This window comes from Ursus maritimus, unplaced genomic scaffold (genome assembly GCF_017311325.1).
Source record: "Ursus maritimus isolate PB19 unplaced genomic scaffold, ASM1731132v1 scaffold_19, whole genome shotgun sequence".
Classification (NCBI taxonomy): domain Eukaryota; kingdom Metazoa; phylum Chordata; class Mammalia; order Carnivora; family Ursidae; genus Ursus; species Ursus maritimus.
This window is the reverse complement of record NW_024424341.1, coordinates 55044598-55051640: the sequence shown is the minus strand read 5'-3', so window position 1 is coordinate 55051640 and position 7043 is coordinate 55044598.

Genomic DNA, 7043 nt, shown 5'->3' with positions numbered 1-7043 from the left:
TCATTTTGGGGAGGTCCTCAAAAGACAGCGGCTCCTGCCCAGTGGACCTTGCGGACCAAGTGTTAAAGGAACTCAGCACAACTGAGTTAAGCTCGTGAATTTGGGTTTGATTCTCATCGCTGTGAAAAGCTCAGCATCGCTCCGGGCAGCCAAGAGGAGAACTTTGCCATAGTTCTTTCCGGCTCCAGTTTAACTATTAATAAAGTAGTTTTGGACGGTTTTCCTGATACACAAAAATAATGCCAAGACGTTTATTTTGTAGAGTCCACATATTCCTGTTGCTTTTTAATTACATGGATGAGCACAGGAGAAAGACATCTGGAAGGACCTACATCGAAACGTTAGCAGCATTCCTCTCCGGGATGGGGGAGGGAGCGGATAGTACGGGGAGGGGGGGTCATGAGCTTCAACTCTGTGTCACTGCATAACCACCAGCCAGAGCTTTTGGCTTCAGACAGCAATGATTACCATCACATTTACATTATCCGATTATTACCCCATTGCAACTGGGTTCGCTGGGTGAGTCTTGGGTTGGTCTCACCTGTGGCTGCAGTCAGCTGGGGCTGTTGGCCAGGACGGCCTGGGTTGCTTCCCCGCCACGTGGCCTCTCTCCCTCCAAGCATTCGGTAGTGAAGCCCAAGCTGCCCTGCAAAACGGCTGCTGGCTTCCAAGAGATCATTCGTGGGAGCGAGAGGCCAGGCCTGGTAATGCCTAAGCCCCATGCTGACACAGTTATCCCTTGCAGTATTACAGGGCCCTCCCGGAGTCAAGGGCGGGGAAGTAGGCTGCCCCTAGTGGTGGGAGGGGTGACACGCACGTACATACAGACCCAGGAGGATTTCGCAGCAATGTCGGCAGGCAGCGGGGCCCAGCATCTGCACTGGGCAAAAATTATATTTTCTAATGGGAAAGGTGTTTTCTAAATAGTATAATAGCCTGTGGGAAGAGGTTCGCTTGAATCGGAATCTGTAGAGAGAACTAAGAGCTCGGACTGTGGGCCACTGCGGTAAGGTCGCTCTGATGAAAAGCTGGAATGGGATCTTCCGCAAACCACTCTGTTCACTTTTTCAGCCAGACACTAGCAACCAAAGGATAATAATGAACAACAACAACAACAACAACAACAGATTGATTTGTTTCAAAAGTCTTCCTTTGAAGGGTTCCATTCGCCTGGGAGTCCGAGATCTCTCATTACCGTGACGACCTCTAGTCACATTTTTCCCCCTGTATATTCTTAAGATTTTTATTTATTTATTTGGCCCAGAAAGAACACAAGCAAGGGGAGCGGCAGGCAGAGGGAGAGGGAGAAACAGGCTCCCCGCTGAGCAGGGAGCCCGATGCGGGACTCGATCCCAGGACCCTGGAATCATGACCTGAGCTGAAGGCAGACACTTCACTGACTGAGCCACCCAGGCGCCCCCTTTTCTGTATATTCTTGCTTTATGATTTCCCCAGGCATTCCCTTGAAGTTTCGTGTAGAAGATACATGTTTGCTGACTGAAGCCAGAGGGAAAAACTAGACTTGACTTTCTTCAGAGATTATCCGACTGCCGTGGTCAAGTGTGTCCCATGACAGAATGCCAGCGACTGCGGTCTTTGTGCTCCTGTCCTGCGAGTGTCCGGCCCGAGGGCAGCCTTCCCATCTGCAGCAGAGGACAAGCCCACACAGGGAGGAGGCTTTACGAGAAGCTGTGGGCGCTGGCTCCCAGGACTAAAACCCCGCAGGACTCTGGGAAGTCTCACCTGGTCGGAGCCGATGGTTTGTTCCTTGAATCTCCAAACACTTACTTGAATTTTTACAGATATTTCCGATCGGTGGGGTTGGGCCACAGTTGCTCCCTCAAGTCGACTTTTGGCTCTCATTCATTCATTCCTCTAGCTACTGGATTATTTTAAATGTCCAGTTTGGTTTCCTTTTGAAGTGTATGGATTCCATGCCTCCCCTCTCCCCCATATTTAATATATCCAAATGCATGCTTACAGATACGTGTAGTGCAGAGTATTTTTTTAAAGCCTAAAAATAAGCCATAGACATAAAAGATTCACGTTACTGAATTGAGCTTTAGTTGGGGCTCGGGGGTTTGTGGCAGGCTGTGGTTCCTCTGGGCTCTGCTAGGGGTTTATCCTGAGAACACCGTGAGGCATGGAATTGCCTAGAACAGGAGAAGGCAGCATCAGGGCTCCATTGCAAAGAAACCTTGAAATCCTGGCCAGGGCGACAGGTGCTCAGCCCCATCTGGGGCGAACGTGGGTAAGATGGAGGCCTGCCCCCTACATGGGAGGGGTGAGGGGAAGGGAGGGGCCAGGACAAGGCCATGGATGACAGAGCGGACAAGGCAGCCAGGCCGAGATGGGCAGGAGGAGGAGGAGGAGGAGGAGGAGGAGGAGGAGGCTTGGAAGGAGAGGATAAGGCTGGTTTTAGACACAGTGAAGGTTTCCCCATATTCCTCAACATGGTGACAGATTTCTCCTTTTTTATTAAGAAACTAATCTATGCTCTTTGAAAGGATTTAGATAAATACAAAATCATACACAGTAAAAAATCAGCTAGGATTCTTCCACCCAAACTAAGATAACTCCTCTTGTGATTTGATCGTATACTTATAATTTTGGTTACACAGACCCAGGGATACAGATAGGCAGATAGGGCTGTGCATGGATAAGGACGTGGTTAGACATGGACGCAGCTGCGGATATATGTGTGTGCATACGGTAAGTCTGTAGATGCAGCCACAGACAGAAAGAGGCAGAGATATTACAGTGAGGTGAATGACGGCCCCCCAAAACATGTCCACATCCTAACCCAACGCCTGGAACCTGTGACTGGGGACCTCATGTGCGATAAAGGTCTTTGCAAATGTAATAAAGGATCTCGAGATGAGAACATCCTGGATTATCGGAGTGGGGGCTAAATGCAATGACAAGCGTCATCACGAGAGAGGGGAGACACAGAGAAGAGGGGACAAAGAGGCGGAGGTGGGAGCCACAAAATGCCAGGTGCCCCCGAGAGCTGGGGGAAGCAAGCAAGATCACCCCCTAGAGCCCTGGGATGGAGCGTGGCCCCGATGAGACTTTGATTTCGAACCTTTGCCTCCAGCACTGGGAGCAAAGGAAAAAAAAAATGTTTCTGTTGCTTTACGCCGCCCAGTTTGTGGGGCTCTGTTACAGCAGCCGTGGGTGGGGAGCACAGATGGGTCTGGAAGGCGGCAGGGAGATCACCGTGGATCCAGATCCAGATGTGGGCACGGCTGCCGACGTGGCGGTGGCCGTGGCCGTGGCCACGCACCCGTGTCAGGGGAGGCAGATGTTGATGGGCCCACAGGCATAATCGCTGTGGCTGCCGGCACAGACAGACAGAATCCAGATCTGGAGGAAGCCCCAGTGAAGGACCAGAGCCAGCCCAGGCTGACTGGGGCGCCACCGCAGACGTCACAGGCACAGAACCCCCCCCCCCCGCCCCGCCAGCAAACGCTCCGCAGCTGAACTCTCAAGGTTTTCCGGAAAATCCCGACATCCTGTAATCGTTTCAATGCCCCCAGTGAGCCTGCTCATTCCTGGCTTCTGGATAATGATGATCATCTTGTGCCCCAAAATGTAAAAAATGCTGTTCCCAGAATGTCTGCAGGGTTCTCGCTTTTTCCTCTCTCGTTCAAATCCTGTTTCCCTTTGCGCGTTGACAGCGGTCCGGAGCCCGCCTCCCTCCCCTTCACATGCCAATAACTATTTTAGAATCAGGCTTTGGAGCCCAGGAAGGAGGAGGGAGCTAGAAAGGAGGGAGGGAGGGCAGGGCCAGTAAGGAAGGAAAGGAGGGGAGTGTGCACCCTGCCATATGGGGACCCGGCAGCCAGGGCCGCTGAACCAGCTTCAAGCTCCGGAGAGAGAAACTGCCTCCATGCGTCATGGGGCAGCTGTGGGAAAGAGGCCCTCTCTTCTCCCAAGATTCCTTTAAACACCCCTGTCTTCCTGATGGGAAGACTGAGGCCCAAAAAGAAGGGGAAATTGAGAGAAGTGTAAGCCTCAAATACGTTGATCCAGGCTTCGTTAAAATTGGTAGTTGGAACCGAATAACACCGGTTAGAAATATGTGTCTCCTGCACAGACATGAGGATTAGGACAAATCAGGTGCATTAGGAAGAAGTCACTCCCTTTACCGAGGGACTTCGCTGAAAACTACGTCTCTCTTCTGTTTGCTGAAAGGGTCAAAAGCCTTCCCCCAGATGTTCTGCTTTTAGTGTTCGCATCAAAGGTTTTAATTTCCCGGGTCAGGACCCACTTCCTCGCAGTGTTCTCAGGCAGGTACCTGGCTGCCTCTGTGCTTGTCTCATTTGTAAGATGGGGCGACATGTTGTGACCCCAGAGACTCCCAGGTCTGGCTACCTCCGAGTCTTGGCTCTTGTCCAGTGGGGCAGCTGCCTGGGTCCATCACAGCTGGCGGGGCTGGGAGGCTTCTGAGACCCCTCCTGGCTCTCTGGCTTCTCCTCTGCAGCCACCCCCAGCTCCAGCAGGCCCTCCTCAGGCAGTGAGGTATCTTAAGGGCCCCTCATTCATGCCCAGACTCCGGGGACCCCCACATTTGTTCCTGCTCAGACCCCAAGACCTTCCAGTGGCCTCTGACCTGACACACATCACGGTGTCTACACCTGATCTCAGTGCGTCCCCGCTCCGCCACTCCTGTGCACCGCCCATGGCTCCAGCTTGGTGAGCCTGGCCTCAATTCTAACCAGGGTGGGGTCCCCCATCCCAGCATCTGCAGCCTTGCTTCTTAATTACCTGTTTTCACGGACATCTCCTGGCCAAACTCCCTTTTAGAATTTAGACACTGGTTGTTTCTGTGATTGTTCAACTAACTGCCTTGAACCTCAGACCTAAGGTCATATAGATCTGTCCCTACTGATGCCTTTAAAACTTATGGACATGGGGCGCCTGGGTGGCTCAGTCGGTTAAGCATCTGTCTTGATCTCGGAGTCCTGGGATCGAGCCCCGCATCGGGCTCCCTGCTGAGAGGGGAGCCTGCTTCTCCCTCTCCCTCTGCTGCTCCCACTGTGTGTGCTCTGTCAAATAAATAAATAAAATCTTAAAAACTAAATAAAACTAAATAAAACTTATGGATGTATTGAGACCTTCCCCCAACAAGTCCCTCTCCTCCTCTGTCCCTCCTGCCTCACCACCCCACCCGTCACGCTGTTTATGGTTTTAGCTCTCGTGGGTCTACCTCCCGATTTTCTTCGTTCCTTTTTTTGCTAAGACATTAAATGTTACCAAGATGTCCATCGCCGGACCTTCCCACCTCCCTCATAGCATCTCCTGAAGTGGTTTCTCTTTCAATTTAAAAAATTCCTCTAGTGGCCACTCGGGGAAAGGTAACACCCCACGTACCAGAACAAACTCCAAACAGACCCGAGATCCAGACGGAAAGCACGACATTGTACAAACGTGGGAAGAAAGCCTGTCGGGATCTCTGTGAAACCTGGGTGTAGAGAAAGTTCTGACCCTGACTCACAATGCAGAGACCATGAAAGCAAAACCAATACATTCGATCTCATCAAAACAAACTTCTGCCTGGCCAAAGCAGCCCACGCCAAGTCTCAAGAGAAAGGGTTGGCATGTGAACTGAAATATGGTTAAGACTTACACAGAACATAAATAAATTTTTACAATTTAGGAAAAAAAAAAAAAGAGAGAAAGCCCGGGAGGAAATTCTTTGCGGCATATTTCCCAAACACCGGGTCTTCCAGTATACCCCTCCCATGCTGTTCCAGCTGGAGGTCCCCACCCCGAGTCTCATGAAGAAACAGCAGACTGACCCCAAATAAACATTCTTCTAAAGGGGGAAAGATCGTATTCATCGCAGAGTCAATGTCATAAAAGAGAAGCTGAGGAAACGTTCCAGATTGACGCAGACCCAAGAGAACTAAGGGCGACACAGGGCGCGCCCGGGTCCGTGGACACGAACGATGCACGCGGCGCAAGGACGTAAACACAGACATTGTACCAGCGTGAGGCTTCCCTAGCGGGTAGTGTGGTTACGCGAGAGGACCCTGACTCGTAGGAAACGCGCACCGAAGGACACAGGGGTAAAGGGCCAGGACCTGCGCGAGGCGACGGTCCCCCAAGTGGCTCAGGAAACGCTGGCGGGCGCGCACACAGAGCGTAAAGCAAACGGAACAGAACGATTTGTTCGTAGGTGAATCTAGGTAAAGGGTAGACGAGTGTTCTTTGCATTTCTCTTGCAGCTTTTTGTGCAGTTAGATTGTTCCCAAATAAAAAGTTACAAAAGAAACCAATCAGGATTTTATGAGGAATGCCGGTAATACACGATCTAGAATCCAGTCATCCTTGACACATAAAGCCAAGCGGCTGACCAATTACATGCTAGCTATGGGCCTCTCTTTTTGGAAAAACTGCATCTCTGGGCTTAAAGTTAATTCTGGCATCTTGAGCTCAACCCAAAACTCTACCGTGAATCAGAAATTTGTACAAATAGGGGCGCCCGGGTGGCTCAGTTGTTAAGTGTCTGCCTTCGGCTCAGGGCGTGATCCCGGCGTTCTGGGATCGAGCCCCACATCAGGCTCCTCTGCTGGGAGCCTGCTTCTTCCTCTCCCACTCCCCCTGCTTGTGTTCCCTCTCTCGCTGGCTGTCTCTCTCTGTCAAATGAATAAATAAAAAAATCTTAAAAAAAAAAAAAGAAAGTTGTACAAATAAAGGTATTTATTTCTATTTCCCTGCCCGCTGAATCTGGGTTGGCCTTAGTGACTTGCTCGACGGGCACAATGTGGTCGTGGCGATGCAGTGGGGCCTCCAAGGGCAGGTCATGAAGACTCGTGGGCCCCCTCCTGGGCAGGCGGGTGCAGGTGTGCCCCCCCGTGGGAGCCGCCTGCCACGCCGGGAGAAGCCCTGTGTGGGCGCTCCAAGGACCGTTCCCAGCCTGCGGCCTGTACCGACTGCTAGGACTCGGAATGAACCACCGTGTCCAGCTAGGCTTGTCTTCTAGTCTGCAGATGACTCTGGCCCCAGATGTCACCTGACTGCAAATGCCGAAGACC